This window comes from Chinchilla lanigera, unplaced genomic scaffold, assembly GCF_000276665.1.
Source record: "Chinchilla lanigera isolate Chin_1 unplaced genomic scaffold, ChiLan1.0 scaffold00041, whole genome shotgun sequence".
Lineage (NCBI taxonomy): Eukaryota > Metazoa > Chordata > Mammalia > Rodentia > Chinchillidae > Chinchilla > Chinchilla lanigera.
The window spans coordinates 18,857,693-18,874,208 of NW_004955442.1; the positions used below are offsets into that span (position 1 = coordinate 18,857,693).

The 16,516-nt window shown below is 45.0% G+C and overlaps 1 protein-coding gene across 4 annotated transcripts in view; it reads left to right on the forward strand.

Moving 5' to 3' along the window:
* Dgcr2 (DiGeorge syndrome critical region gene 2) overlaps positions 1–16,516 on the forward strand; it is an 81,331-nt gene that overhangs the window by 471 nt on the left and 64,344 nt on the right. The gene's annotated exons all lie outside the window — the stretch shown is intronic.

The following is a 16,516-nucleotide window of genomic DNA, read 5'->3' on the forward strand; positions in this document are numbered from 1 at the left end:
CGGGTCGCCCGGGGCCTTCTTCCGCGGTCCCAGATCTCTCGCTGGGGCTGCGAGTCGCGGAGGGGCGGGTGAGGACCGTCGGGCATCCCCCGACTGGGCGCGAGCAGGGGCGGACCAGAGCGCCTCGCGTTTGCCCTCCAAGGTGTCGCCTCGACTCACTGCGGCGGCAGCTTTGTAGTCTTGAGAGCCTCTGGCCAGGAGCTGCACCTCCGGCTGTGGTCTGCGGGCCGGGTTTCGGGGAGGGACTGGTGGGTTTCGGGCGGAGCAGCTCGCGGAGGCGCCTGGATTCACAGGCGTAGCCTGATTGCGGCCTCGTGCCAGCCTGGCGGCCCTGGACTGTCAGTGGCTGGGTGGCATGTTGTCGCCTCCCTAGGCGCTGACCCAGAGAAGTCCTCAGTTTATACCCGGCCTAGACAGATCCTAGGGGTCCTCCAAGCCCGGTGTGCAGCGGTGCCGAGCACTTAGCAGCCCTGCTATGTGGTTTGATTAAATGCTTTTGGAACTTCCCTTGGAGCGTGTGTATATGTCTGTGGAAGGAATGAGAACCATAACGACCAGAAAGGCCTTTTCTACCTATTTTGGCTACTCCTGAACTGCACCTAGAACACCTTATTGAATCAGGGCTGGTTTATCCATCAGGCACAGGAAACCCAGTGTTTCAGGGGACTGTACTTTAGGGTCTGCCAAATTTTTTACAATTGACAGGAAAAGAACTAACTTTTAGGTGAAAGAAAATGTATGAATATTAATATAGTCATGTTTAAGCCAGTGCAGTGGAAAGTATGATTTTAAGTATTTTTTAGCATAAGAAGGTTTTTATGAGGGCAGAAGTGCCCAGGACCATCTGTGAGTGACATCAGTGCTGGGTGTGGCAGCACAGAGGTGTTCACTCCTTTGAGGTGCCCTAGTGTCTTGGTTACTTCTCTCTCATTGCTGAGGCAAGATACCCAATGCCCAAAATTAAGGAAGGAAAGGTTTATTTAGCTCACAGTTTGTGGAGGTTTCAGTCCATACTCACCTGGCTCCAAGGCACAGTGGCACATGGCAGGGTCAGCAGTTCATGGGGGGTGGGAGATAGCAAAAGCAGCAAGAACCAAAGGGAGGAGTAGCAGAGGGAAGCAGCCTCTTTTCCTGCTTTACATTGTATGCAAACTGTCCGCCCCAGGGCGAGTGTGCATTCACATCCATAATTCTAACATTGGACCATGAATCAATCATAAACTCTAAAAGCCAGCCCCATGACTGCATGAGGATTTGGGGGGGGCTGTGTAGACACAAACCATAAAATTCCACCCTAGTCCCCCAAAGACTCATATACGCATCCCTTTATACAAACAGCATTTAGGGGGCCGGGGATATAGCTCAGTGGCACAAGCGCCTGCCTGGCAAGCTCAAGGTCCTGCGTTTGATTCCCATTACCAAAAATGTCCAGCCAACCAACCAACCAAAAAACTGCATTTAGTCCGTCTGTGAGAGTTGCCAGAGTCCTAACAGTTTCAGCGTTGCTGATGAGTTCAAGTCCCAAGTATCCTTTGAGATTTAAGGCGAACTTTTAACTGTGAGACCCTGCACAAATGAAAAGTTAAACATTTCCAACATTCAATGGCACAAAATAATTGTTACCATTCCAAAAGGTACAAACGGGGATACAGAGCACTGGGACCAAATCAAGTCTAAAATCCAGCAGGGCTAACATTATGTCGTGTAGTTCCATGTGCAGCATCTGAAGCAATCTGTGGCACATTGTGAGCTCCAGAGGGCTTGTATGTGCCTAAATCCAGGGCCATGTGGGTGATGTCAAGGTCTGCTGCCACCTGGAGCAGTAGCCAAGCTTTCCTCTCTCTTGGCCATAGGGGTCGATTGCCTGGATTGCTGGGCAGTCTGAATCCAATTCTAAGGAGCAAATTTGGTATGCTGCAGCCATTCTGGAACATGGTGCTCTGTGGCTTTCTTCTCAAAGCAAAGTCTTTCACCTTTGCAGTTTTGAGGCTGCAAAGGGTGGAGACTTGCTTCTTGTGATTGCCCTCAGGGCATCTTTTATATTTTCTTGTTCCTCAGCAATCAAGATCTCCTCAGCTGTATCTTTGCAGTCCACAGCTTTACTGGAGCTTCCTTTCTGGCCAAGCTCACAACATTTTAAATCATCCTGCTGGGCTCTTTGCTCTTGATTCTCAACATAAACCTGGCTAAAAGCCCTTAACAACAGCCATGCCACTGCCCCAACATTTGACTGCCTTGAAATTTCTTTTGCCAGATGAATCAGTCTGCCACCCTTAATCTCAATGTCAGGCAGTCTCTGGACATGAGCAAAATGCAGGCAAACTTTGTGCCAAACAGTAACACACATCACCTGGAGTTCAGCAACCAACGCGGTCCTTTGCAGCAGAAACCTCCTGAACCCAGTCTTTACTGGCAGGTTTTCTATCAGCTTTCTGGTCTTCTGAGCTCTGACCAGAATCTCCCGTACAGAACAGCTGAAGGTGTTCCAGCTTTACTCTTTCAGGCAACATCTCTGAACCTTTACAAGCACTTCCCAGAGACCATTTCCAAAGGCCCTTGAACCATATGGTCAGGTTTAGTGACAGCAATGACCCCAGTCCTAGTACCAAATTCTGTCTTGGTTACTTTTGTTGCTGAGACAAGATAGCCAGTGCCCAAAATTAAGGAAGGAAAGGTTTATTTAGCTCACAGTTTGTGGAGGTTTCAGTCCATACTCAGCTGGCTCCAAGGCACAGTGGCACATGGCAGGGTCAACAGTTCATGGGGGCAGGAGATAGCAAAAGCAGCAAGAACCAAAGGGAGGAGTAGCAGAGGGAAGCAACCTCTTTCCCTCCCTTACGTTGTATGCAAACTCTCCGCCCCAAGACAAGTGTAGCGCTCACATCCATAATTCCAACATTGGACCTTGAATCAATCATAAACTCTAAAAACCCACCCCATGATTGCATGAGGATTTGGGGGGACATGCAGACACAAACCATAACACCTAGTCAGGGTCCCACCCTAGACATGCCACCCTTCTCTGCTTTGTGCCTTTGTCATCTGCTTCGTCCATGTCTACCTGAGGGTCTAGCCCCAGCTACCACATTTAACTTGGACAGACTCAGTGATGGCTCCCTGGGCTCTCTGATGTAGCTGGTTGCTCGAAGCTTATGAGTTCTCAGTGCAGCATGGGACTCTTTGTAGAGTGGCTTTATTTTATTATTTTTTGGAGTGGCTCTTGTAGGAACAGAAAAAGGGTTACCTGTGGAGTGGGTACTATATAGGCTCTTGGGCATCAGAGTCAATGGATTCTTGCATTTTCATGGGTTAAATTCATTGTAAACATGAATGCACCTGTAGAGAGGTGAAATGTCATCCTTTTTTAGTTTCTGGATCCTAGTTTTGCAGATTAGGTTGCTGGGCTCAGTCACACATCATTGCCTGTCTTCTTTGGGGTGGTTCTGGTTCCAGGTCCGGTATCTCTTTCCTAGGTCACAGAGATCACTGATTCCCTAACTCCTTTTTCCTTGTCAGTGTGGCCAGAGCAGTTGAGAAAGTATATGCCGGTGCTTGCTGCTGCCTGCCCATCACTAGGGATGTTCAGGTCAAGAGAACACACCTATCCCAGTTGAGTGTTGAATGTGGAAGCAGAGGCTGGGTTAGTCAGGACACGTATATATTGAGTACTTCTGAGTGTGGGAGCCCAGAGGCAGGCAGTAGAGGTGGCCATCTCTACCTCTGAAGCAAGGGAGGGCCTCATAGCAGACCTCATGCTTTGGTCTGAGTTGGAGTAGGGGTGGCTCTGGAAAAAGGAACAGTTATTCTTTCATTTCCTTGGGTCAGTTGTTTTAACTTGTGTGCTGCCATGTATACATTTGCACACTTCACCCAGTGACCATCCTGAGGGTGCCAGGAACAGATGTTTGGCTGGTACTTGCCAGAGGTAGGGGCTTCTCTGGTTTTGGGCTGTATTCTTTCTGTTTAGTCCCTGACTTTGAACCATACTTGGGTATGAGGAGTGCACCAGATAGAACTTTTGGGAGGGAGGTAATTTTACCCCTGAGGACAGTACCAAGCCACTTTGGTTCTTTCTTCTGATGCAGGGCAGGGCCCTTTACAGAATTTGAAGTAGGGCAGCATGTGCATGTGACCTTTTTTTTTTTTTTTTTTTTAAATAGTAGTAGGGATTGGACCCTGGGCCTTACACTGAGCTACTTCCCCAATGATTGGATTTATTGACTGTTTGAGATGAGGTTTCACTAAATTGCTCAGGCTGTGCTTGAATTTGCAGCCTTCCTGCTCAGCCTTCCAGAGTGCTGGGATGCAGCTGTGTGTCACCATTCCCAAGTTCGTCAGTTTCTTTTGAAATGCAGGTTAGATTTTTTTTTTTTTTTTTGAGACAAGATCTTGCTATGTAGTTTAGGCTGACTTTAAACTCACTGTGTAGTCCAGGCTGGTCTCAGCCTCCCAAATGCTGGGATTACAGGTGTGTGCTACCATACTCAGCTTTCTTTTGATCTTTGTTGATTGAGGTTGTGTTTAGTCTGTCAGGCACTGTTCTGAGCATGAATTTATACATTCTTTTCTTCCTCCTTCTTCTTTTTTTTTTTTTGGTCTTTTTGAGACAAAGTTTCACTCTTCAGTTCAGGCTAGCCTTGAACTCATTTTGTAGTCTAGGCTGGCCTGGAACTCACAGTGATCCTCTTGCCTCAGCTTCCTGAGTGCTGGGATTATTGGTGTGTGCCACCTTTCTGGCCTTTTTTGTGTGTGTGTGTCATACGGTGTTGCTATGCAGGTTAGGTTGGCCTTGAACCTGCAATGATCCTCCTCTCCTGAGAGTTAGGATTACAGGCATAGGCCACCATGCCTGGCACAAAGTTGTGTATAATTTAAGGTGGTGCCTGGTATATAATTACTAACTCCATTTTATTTATTTATTTATTTTTATTTTTTTGGTACTGGGAATCAAACTTAAGACCTCAGGCTTGCAAGGCAAGCGCTTATGCCACTGAGCTATATCCCCAGCCCCCTAGCCCCCATTTTAAACAGAAGAATTTAAATACAGAGCACTCAGGTGAGTGGCTCAGATAGGAATTTTATTCTAGGAGCCTGATTTATCTTATCATTATGCACCCTTAGTTGGGTTCCTGCCTATTTTAGCTGTGTATGTCCAGGCCTCATGAGAACCTCAGAAAGTAATTTTTTTTTTTTTTGTCTTTTTGAGACAGGGTGTTGCTCTGCAATTCAGGTTGACCTTGAGCTCACTTTGTAGCCCAGGCTGGCCTCAAACTCACAATGATCCTCCTGCCTTAGCCTCCCGAGTGCTGGGATTACAGGCATGCACCACCACGCCCAGCTTTACAAAGTAATTTGAATGTTTTGTTTTACTGGAGATTGGACCCAGGGAGTGCTGAGTTCCATTCTAAGCCTTTTTTTTTCTTTGTCTTTTTGAGACAGGGTTTCACTGTACAGTTCAGGCTGGCCTTGAGCTCACTTTGTAGCCCAGGCTGGTCTCAATCTCACAAGGATCCTCCTGCCTCAGCCTCCCGAGTGCTGAGATTACAGGCATGTGCCACCATGCCCAGCTTTAAGCCCTTTTAGGAAAATTTTATTTTGAGACAAGGTCTCACTAAATTGGTTTTGAATTTGGCAATCCTCTGGCCGTTACCCTCTTGAGCAGCTGGAATTGTAGGTTTATGCTAGCTACCACACTGGGCTGAGCAGTTTCTGTAACCCCAGCTGTGGAGCCCCAGGCTGCCTGCATCCCCTGATGGTTCCTCCAGATTGGGTGCTGAATCTTCCCCATCTGAATACTCTGGCCTGAGGGGCGCAATCCCTCCCCTTTTCTTTTGGTTGGCCATAGTGACCCCTGATGATGTGTGCTATGGGCTCTGAGGATGTGGGAGAAGGTTTGGTGACCTCTACTGAAGTAACTGGAGCTGTGATCTGAGTGGCCTTTGGGAGTCACTGTGATACTGTCTCATTGGCCCTTTTTCCACTCGTACAGGGGTAGCATCAGTTGTTTATTCTAAAACTTTTTTTCTGACTTAATTTTTGTTGTTATTATTTTTGTCTTTTTGAGACAGGGTCTTGCTATGCAGTTTGGGCTGGCCTTTAGCTCACTTCGTTTCCCAGGCTGGTCTCAAACTCAGAACGAGTTACTTCCTGCCTCAGCCTCCCGAGTGCTGGAATTACAGGTGTAAGCTACCATGCCTGGCTTTACAGTTGTGTTTTAAATGGTCTCTGTGGGGTTTGGTTATACTTTAAAACTTTACAGAACACTGGTTTATTGGGGTCTTTACAGAAGGGGTCCTGAAACATGGCAAGAGGGATAAGGTACATGTGATACTGTTGGAGCCTTCAGACTGGAAAGTGCTAGATTTGAAGTGGTTGGTGAACCTGTGGCATGTGTGCTACAGTCTATTATTGAAAGCTCTAAAAGATTCACCATCATTGTGCTTGTGCCATCAGAATTCCACTCAGGCAACTGTTCTACACACTTGGGCTCACAGTCCAAGGTGCAGATCTTGCAGCTCTGTCCTTCTCTGGTACTGTCAGTTCCGATGTAATAGTTTGGACTTTGTTGCTCTGAGGCAGGAATATATACACCGCTGGATGGCTTTGTTTGAGCAGGAACCTGCTGAGCTGGCCATGGTGGAAGATATTCTGGTGAGCAGGCACACCACAACCACAAAGGCAAGGCAAAAAGAACAGAGCGAGGCTGGTGTTCTGCTCACATGTCCTGCTCTTGTTGCATTCTTGGCTGTTTGTCCTGGCCACTTTGTTAAGCAGTTTTTTGAAGTCCTCTTTCTTGAGTATCTTTGCAAGGTGTGATAAAAAAAAATATGGTGAGTGCAACTGTTGAGTGCCATCTAACAGAAAGACACCCTTGTAAAAACATTATAGTGTGTCTTCATCCTCCTGTTCACTAACATAGTGCACCTTCTGGCTCTTTGCCAGGATCAAAATGACCATGAAGCCGGGCGTGATGGCGCATTCGTGTAATCCCAGCAGTTGGAGGATCGTTGCGAGTTGAAGGCCAGCCTGGGCTACAAAGTGAGCTTAAGGTCAACCTGAACTGCATAGCAAGACCCTGTCTCAAAAAGAAAGACAAAAAAAAAAAAAAAGACCATGAAAAGTAAATGTTTTGAATTGATTCAGGACATCTAGGCAGCCATGTCAGCACAGATAGACATTTACAAAAGTGCACTTCAGAACTGCTTCAGAAAGTAGCAAGAATTATGGGATAAGTATGCTCAAAACAAGTGGAAGTTACTGGCTGTGGTGGCACATGTTGTAGTCCCAGTACTTGAGAGGCTGAGGAAGGAGGATCACTGCAAGTTTGAGGCCAGCCTGAACTACATAGAGAAACCCTGACTCAAAAAGACAAAAATAAATAAAACAAAAATAACACACCACAAAAAATAAAGGAGAGTATTTTGAGGGACATGAATGGTAGTGTGTCTTTTACTATAGTTAATTTTTTTTTTTGGTCTCTTTTTGAGACAAAGTCTTGCTATGTAAGTTCAGGCTAGCCTTGAACTCACTTTGTAGCCCAGGCTGGCCTCAAGCTCACAGTGATCCTCCTGCTTCAGCAGCCTCCCAAATGCTGGAATTACAGGCATGTGCCATCATGCCCAGCTACTACTGTAATAAATTTTTACAAATTTAAACATTTACTGCATTTTTCAGTCAACACTTCATAACATGTTGTCATGGTTACTCTTCTCTTATTGCTGAGATAAAATACCCAATGCCCAAAATTAAGGAAAGGTTTATTTATTTAGCTCACAGTTTGTGGAGGTTTCAGTCCATACTCAGCTGGCTCCAAGGCACAGTGGCACATGGCACAGGGCAACTGTTGATGGCCGTGGAAGACAGCAAAGCAACAAGAGCAGAAGGGAGGAGCGGCAGGGCAAAAGCAAGCCTCTTTCCCTCCCTTACATTGTATGTAAACTGTGTGCCCCGGGGCGGGTGTAGCACTCACATCCATAATTCCAACATTGGACAATGAATCAATCATAAACTGTAGAAGCTGCCCCATTATTGCATGAGGCTTTGAGGGGGACATTCAGACAGAAACCATAACACATGTACTGAAACACATAGCAGTTTTTTCTGAAACCTTTGACAGTAGGTTATGAACATTATGGCCCTTTCCCCTGAATACATTGTGTGTTGCAGCAGTCTTCATTCCTAAGACCAGAACCACAAACGAAAAATAACCTTAACATGCATTGATACCTCTTCACTTCCCCCTGGGCCATCTTAAGCTTTCCTGTGTTCCTGAGGCCTTCCCCCAGGACATGAGCCAGTGGTTGGCACAGAGCAGGGGTTAGTGAGAACAGTGAGGTGGGGCTAAGTAGAACTCACCTCTTGGTCCTGTTCTGTGATGGCTGATGTGTTTGGGCTGCTGCTATTGAATGTCTGTGCTGTTGTGATGCTGTGTCATTTCTGCCTCGTGCCTGGTCTGCTTCCCAGTCCTAGCTCATGGGCATTTTCCTCACCATTTCCTCCCTTGCACACTTTCAGAAATACTGAATGATTATGTTCTGACTTAATGATGGGAGGTGATCTGGATATATACCTGTCCTCCCAGCAGGGATGGTAGCTGATCTAGCAATGCTTGTATTCTTTTAGCAGTGATGACAGTGATGTCCATCTGTATGCATATGTATGTGTCCCTGTGTCCGATTGTCCTCTTTGCAGTGATGGCCATGATCTAATTGTGTGTATGTTCTCTTAGCAATATGTTAGTGGTCTAGCTGCATGTATATCTTTCTAGTAATGATGGCAGTTGATCTGGCTATGTATGTGTGTCCTCTTGGTTGTGATGGCAGTGATCTATATATCAACCTTTTCCTGGTGGACTTCAGGCTTTCATCATTGGGAAATTCCTTTGCCTCCCTTCATCTTTGGCTTTGAGAAACCATTAAAAGTTTTTTGACTTTCAGTGATATGTGTCAGTGACAATATTTAGGACCTAGTAGAGATCCTGTAATAGGTTAAATATTTTCCTTGGTGTGCTGCTAGATTGTTCCCTCATCACATGTGTTTTGTTTTGTTTTGAGACATGGTCTTACTATGCAGTTCAGGCTGGCCTTGAACTCACTTTGTGGTCTTGAACTTGCAACAGTCCTCCTGCCTCAGCCTCCTGAGTGCTGAGATTACAGGTGTGTGCCACCACGCCTGGCCATCAAATGTGCTTTTTATGTCTGAGTGCTGAGTTTGGTGACTGTTGGTTCCCCTGCTGGTCTGCAGAGCTTGTAGGTAATCCTGAGAGCCCAGTTTCCAGCTTACAGTTCCCTGACAGGAATGCACTTGGGCATGGTTAGGTATATGACATAGTGTTTTTGTCTCTAGCAGGCTTTTTACCCAATTGTCTTGGGAGGTTGGGTGAAAGCCAGTCCCAGTTTATCCTGCCACTGCCACTTTGGCTACATGTGGCTGTCAGTGTGGACATGGTGGGCTTTGGTAGGCCATTCCAGGCTGGAGGAGAATGGATTGGGGTCCTGTTGTTGGAGTGCAGTGGGCTGTGGGTCCAGATGTCCTGGGGCTACTGAGGACTGCCTTTGGAGGTAGGAAAGCCCATGTGTCGTTGAGTCACATGAACTGTCCATAAAAGTTAGATAAGGCTTCTGATCCAGGTTACCTGCAGGCAGTTTGGGCAATTTCAGAGCACTAACTTTTTAGAGTCTTGCTTATTGGAGTGAAGTCTTTTCTGTGGCTTCTTCTGTGAGTTCTCTGTGCCTCAGTTTCCTCACTGTAGCATGGCATTATAGTAGGGCTTCATGGAGATGTTAGGAATAAAATGGGGAATTATAAACTTCTAAAAAAGCATCTCATATAACTTGAATTTTTTTGTTTTTTGGATAAGGTCTTGCTAGATAGTCCAGGTTGACCTCAAACTCACCATGTAGCCCAGGCTGGCCTTGAATTCCCCATCTTCCTGCTTCAGCCGCCCTGGTGCCATACAGACTAACTCTTCTGTATGAATGGACTTCAGGGAACCCCTGAATCTGTGTGCCCAGGGTCATGGGTATATCTCCTAGAACAGGGCTTCCTCTCAAAGGCAGCAAAGCTTGGTGGTTTTAAATTGGATCTGCCACATAGTGAGTGCTACAGAAATCTGGGTATCAGAGGAGCATGTGTGACTTGCCCAGAGGACCCAAAACAGCTACTATGCTTTGCACAGGGCTAGGATTGTTCACACTGAGATGGTTTGCTCTTTGTCACATTCCTGCAGTGTCCCTTGGGCCTGGTCAGGCACAGAGTGAGCACTCAGAAATGGGTTACTGAAGTGCACAAATGGCCACTTATATTTTGAAATAAAGAGTAACAGCTTTTTTCGGCAGCCGGCTTTGCAGCTGCCCTGGTGGGGGCGGGGCAAGGGGGATGAGGGCCTTGTGTGGTCCTATAGGACTGCCTTTGGAAGACAGGGGGAGGGGGACTGAGGGTATGGAGGAGGGGTGGGTCAGAGCCACCTGGCTTGGGCTTCATGCTGGGGGAAGCTTACTCCTCATATGTTAGCTGGGCTGAAGAGGTGAGAGAGGGAGAAAATATGGTACAAATATGGAACAGGGAAAGCAAACACAAGACCCAATGATGCTGTTTTAGAACTAAAAGAAACAGTGTCAGCTTCCACAGACACAGAGACATGCATATGTACATTTATCCTGCCACTCCAGGCTGGGGTGCATGTCCTGTCTGTGGACATGGTGGGCCTCGGCGGGGAAATCCATGAAAAGATCTACTACCAGCAGCAACCAACCCGGATCCTCCCTGAGTAGTTAACCAGCAGCTCATCCTAGGGTGGGGAGGACTTCCGGAAAGAGAGCCCTTGAGAAACCATTGGGAAGGTGTGACTGCCCCTGTAGACTTGATTGGCATCTTGGCTTGGGCAAAGGGTGTCCAGTATGTTGCTGCTAGTAAATCTCTTCTTCCTAACCAGGAGGTGTGTTTGTTGTCCATGTACACACCCGTCTTGGTTACTTTTCTCTTGTTGCTGGGACAAAATACCTGACACCCAAAATTAAGGAAGGAAAGATTTATTTAGCTTATAGTTCCTGGAGGTTTCAGTCCATACTCAGCTGGCTCTAAGGCAGAGTGGCACATGGTAGAGGGCGATAGTTCATGGTGGTGGAACACAGCAAAAGCAACAACAGCAAGAAGAGGAAAGGTGGCAAGCCACCTGTTTTTCTCCCTTACATATGCAAAACTATCTGCCTCAGGGCAGGTGTAGGTCTCACACCCACAATCAGTCAAACTCTAAAAGTCCGCCCCATGACCACATGAGGCTTTGAGGGGACACCCAGACACAAACCATAACACGCCTCTATGTCCACCCACACCTGTGGGTGTTCACTTTCTTCTAGATCCAGTATAGCCTCGTATAGTTTTGCTTGCTTTCACTGTTTTGTATTTGTTTTCTCCCTTTTTCTGAGGACCCTGACTCTCAGGAACATTAAGTGGGTTACTCATGTGCTTAATCCTACAGTGCACTCATTTCCAAAGTGCTATACCAGTACACCACCTGTACCAGTACAGAAGCAAACCTACTAAGCAGAGGTAAAATTTTTTTCCAAGTCTTTGTCTTTACACTAGTATATACACTGAGTATTGGGTTCAAAAGCTATTTGGATTCTCTCCTGTCTTCTGTGTGTTTTTTACACATTTAGGTTCAAAACTATTGATATGAACCCTTTTTTATTAAGTAATATTGAGAATGACATTATGTCTTGATACTGTAACAGGCTTTATTTCATCACACTGATAGGTAAAGGAACATCCATTTTCAAATAAGTTGTATTATTTTCCTGGGCAAATTTTTAAAAAATCATTTTTAGGAGTATTTATAATTTTAACATAGTAATTCTTTTTTTTTTTGGTTTTGGTTTTTTTTTTCCCGTACTGGGAATCAAACTCACGACGTCGTGCTTGCCAGGCAGGCGCTGTGCTGTTGAGCTAAATCCCCAGCCCCTAACATGTTAATTCTTGATATATATTGTATTTGAATAAAATATTTTTTCCATTTCATAGCATGAAAAACATTATGTATGTTGGGTAAATGATTACATTAGTAAAAAACCATGTAGGGTTTATAAAAACACTTATGTTTAAATTTGAGCATCAGTAAATGGTATTAATTTTTAATTTTATTAACCTTAAATTTTTTTTTTTTTTTGTACTGGGAATTGAACTCAGGATCTTGTGCATGCCAGGCAGGCTCTTGTGCCACTGAGCTATATCCCTGGCCCCTAACCTTAAAATTTTATGATAGGATTGTTTTAGAGGTTACTTTGCAATACTTACTGCGAGTTATTTTATCCTAGCACAGGAAAGAGGAGATACATGGAAGTTAGTGGAATTTAGCTAGAAGTGTGCCAGTGTTTCTTTGTTGACAAATGTGCCATGTGGTATGGGTTGTTTTACAAGGGCGGGGGCATTGGATGACAGATATGAGGGAACATTGCTGTAAATCTGAAATTATTTAAAGTTTTAAGTGGGATGTGGTGGCATGTACAGTCTGGAAACCTGAGGCAGGAGTCTCATAAATTCAAGCCCAGCCTGAGCAACTTAGTGATTTTATGAGACCCTGTCTCAAAATAAATTAAGAGGACTGGGTATATAGCTCAATGCAAAAACCTTGGGATCAACCCTGAACACCCTGCATACAAAAAAAATTTCTTTAAGAACTATTTTGTAGGAGGGAAAAAACCTACTTTGTGATAATGGAATATTTTGAAAAGAATTATTTTTCATTCCTGAGGGTACTGAGACATGATTGACCTAGTCTTGTCATTGGTTTGCCAACTTTCTGGTTTCAGATCATATAAAAACACAGTGTGGGTAGAAAGTGAAATAGAGTCCCCTTGCCTAGGCAGGGCACCAGACCCTTCAGTGTTCCATTTCCAACTTCCACCAGCATCTTGTGGAGACAGTGATGCTTTACAACTCTCGGGACCTGAGTGACCAGTTCAGGACTGTTAGTGGCCTTCTGTTATCTCTCTCACCACACTATCATTGTGGTCAAAGGAACGATTGTGTTTTCAGAAGCTTCAGAGGCTTATTAACAATTACTGTGACTTCCTCTCTTATGGATCTTTGAAGTAGTATGGTTGTATTGCCTCTTAAGAGATATTCAGGAAAGTGAAAGGTTATAAAAAGGCCTTTTTTTTTTTTTTTTTTTTTTTGGGGGGGGGTTTTCTCCGGTACCGGGAACCGAACTCACGACCTTGCGCTTGCCAGGCACGCACTTTTGCCGCTGAGCTAAATCCCCAGCTCCTTAAAAAGGCATTTTAAAAGGAAATATTTCATATAATGAAATGTTAAACATATTATGTGAATACATTGCTATAAATCTAAAATTATTAAAGAGTGAAAGTTCTAAACTGGGCATGGTGACAGCCACCTATAATTCTGGCTTGCTGGAAGGCTGACACAGGAAGATCACAAGTTTGAGTGACCCTGGCCAATTTAGTGATTTAGTAAGACCCTGTTTAAGAATTAAAAAAAAAAAACTTCTATATTTGGATATGTTTTTGAAGGTTAGATGGCCTCTCTGGATATGAAAGACATCTCTTTTTCTCCTTAAATACAGATAGTCAGGTGTAGTGGTGCATGCAGTAATCTTGGGAGGCTGAGGCAGGAGGATTGCCACAGTTTGAGGCCAGCCTAGTTAGGTAGTGAGTTCAAGGCCATTTTGAACTAGATAGTGAGATTGTGTCTTGAACAACAACAGAAAGGATAGGACAGTACTAGACTTGACTTTAGGGCATTGTTGACCAGATCCAGGGAAATAAGGGCTAACTTTTTTTCTTTAATTATAAAATTTTTTGAATTTAAGAAATAACATAAAATAAGCTATTTTATGTTAAGCAGTCTTTTTTCTTTTAAGTGTATATAGTTTTGTATGTCATCTATAGCTACCTTGTGCAGTAGACCTCTAGAATGTCTTCATCTTGCAAAACTGAAACTGTATACTTACTGAACAACTGCTCCTTTTCTCCCCTGGCAGCCACCTTTCTACTTCCTGTTTTTGAGAGTCTGACTAGTTAGATACCTCATATAAGTGGAGTTGTGTGATGCTTGTTTCTATGTGAGTTATTTCACTGAACATAACGTTCTTGAGGTTCATCGACATTGTGGATTGTATCAGAACTACCTTTTAAAAGCTATTATATTGATATATATCTCTCATTTTTTAAAACACATTTGGGGACAGGAATTAGGGTGAAAGAGCCTGGTCTCTGGTACCCCTTCTCCTGCTGCCAGCTTGATGTGGGACACTGAGAAAGTGGACAGCCCTTCTGTGAAGTGAGCTGGCTAGACTGGACAGGTGTTTGTAGATAAGTAGAATTCTGCTACTGAAATGTCCCATCAGTAGATACTTGAGTTGCTAGAGCCATCACTCTGAGATTCCATTTAGCCTCAGAGCTGTTTAGACATGTGTATAGTGGTCAGTCACAGTGACTAGAGAGCTACTGGTATTTAGAGTGTCAAGTCAGGGACATTGCAGGGCCTATTTCAAAACCAGGACAGGAATATTTTTGTGTTTACAGTATTTTGTTACATCACTGGCTTTGTGGCCCCAAACTGGCAATCAGGTCATTATGCCTCTTGGTCCCCCTGAGCTTTGTTTGGCCTTCCTCCATAGGGGCTATACTTTTCATATGTCCTCTATCTAAACAAAGAAAACAGGTCAAAACTGGAAAGTTTGGACCTAGCCCTCTGAGGAGGAATCAGAATGCAGAATGTCCTGGCCAAGACACCCGGCTGGCTTTGGGGACAGGGATTAGGGTGAAAGAGCCTGGTCTCTGGTGCCCCTTCTCCTGTTTCCAGCTTGATGTGGGACACGGAGTAAGTGGGCAGCCCTTCTGTGAAGTGAGCTGGCCAGACTGGACAGGTGTTTGGATAAGCAGAATTCTGCTACTGAAATGTCCAGTCCTTTCATTTTCCATGAGCCAGGTACATCTCTCTCTCGTGTGAACTCAGGCCTTTCCTGGGTGGCAGTCACATGGCTAGCTACTCTCTGAGGTCTTCACAGCTTAAAGTTCAGATTCTGGCATCCTCAGGGTTGCAGTGTAGCAGCCAACGGGGAACAGGGATGTCCCTGCCTCCAGGTAGCAGCAGGCCAAGCTATGCAAAGCCCCTGGACCTGGCTTCCTGTCTCTTACATACTCTTTTTTTTGTGTGGGATCTTCTCAGAGCATTTGCTTCTTTAGGGGACTTCCTGGAATAGTTCCTAGTGATTTTTTTTCCCCCTGTGGGTCTCAGGGCTACTAGGAGGGGAATACAGTTTAGGGCTAGTCCCCTCCATGTTTTACAGATGATGGGATGGAGCCTAACAAGGCTGAGTAGAAATCATACAATCTGGAGACTGAGGCCTGCTGTTTGTTCTTTTTTTCTTTTTTTTACTCCTGAATGTGGTTCTAGGGATTGAATGCAGGGCCTTTGCACTGAGTTATATTCCCACCCTTTTGTAAAAACTTTTGAGACGGGTTCTTCTCAATATGTCCAGCCTTGGCTCAAATGTGTCATGCAGTCCTTCTGCCTCAGCCTTACAGAACGGTAGGATTACACGTGTGTAGCACATCCCCCAGCCCCTGTTGTTTGTCTTATGATGGATGGATCTCTGGAGCCTCTTTCCAAGTTGATTTCTCCAGGCATCATTTCAGGAAGTTGGAGGGGCTAGGAATTTACAGGTAAGCTGCTGGTGCCTCAAAGGGGCAGTGATTACGAAGGAGCCAGGGCAGCTGCTGAACCAGCAGTCCAAGAATATGGGAGAGGAACCTTGGGAAGGCTGAGAGTAGCACTTGTACATCATGAAAGGACAAGTGGTGTAATGCTCTGTTGAAAAGGTAGCGAGTTTATAATATGGTCACAGTTGATTCTATTTTTTTTTTTTTTAACAAAGAGACATCTGTTTGCAAAATAATATAAGAACAATACAAGCAATACTGAATTATAGACAAAATGATAGGAAATTAACAGGTCACGGTTGATTCTAGAATGGTCTCTTTTGCACTGTTTTGAAGACCTGTCATGTTTTTCTATTTCCTAGTTCTGCCCATATAGTTCCACTCACTGGGCTGCTGTTACGCCATTCTCTATTGCCAGCTACATCTGTTCCTGGAGCTATAATGTAGCATGTGAAACCATCTGCTCCTAAAGTTCCTCTGGGTCTCAACTGAGTAGAGTGCTTCATCCAGGGTGTTTACTCATGCTTTCTGCTGGTGGCCCTTGTTCAGGCTGTTCCCTTGGCATAGGCCTACCCAAGGTCTCAGGGTTTGGTTGCTTCTCGTATCTAAGGTTTCATTTTAGCTGTTCTTTGCTTTTTGTGTGTGTATGTGTGTGTGTGTGTGTGTGTGTGTATGTGTTCTTTTGAGACAGGGTCTCGCTATGCAGTTCAGGCTAGCCCTGAACTCACTTTGTAGCCCAGGCTGGTCTCGAACTTGCAACGATCCGCCTGCCTTAGCCTCCTGAGTGCTGGGATTACAGGTGTGCACCACCATGCCTGGTTGTTCTTCGCTTT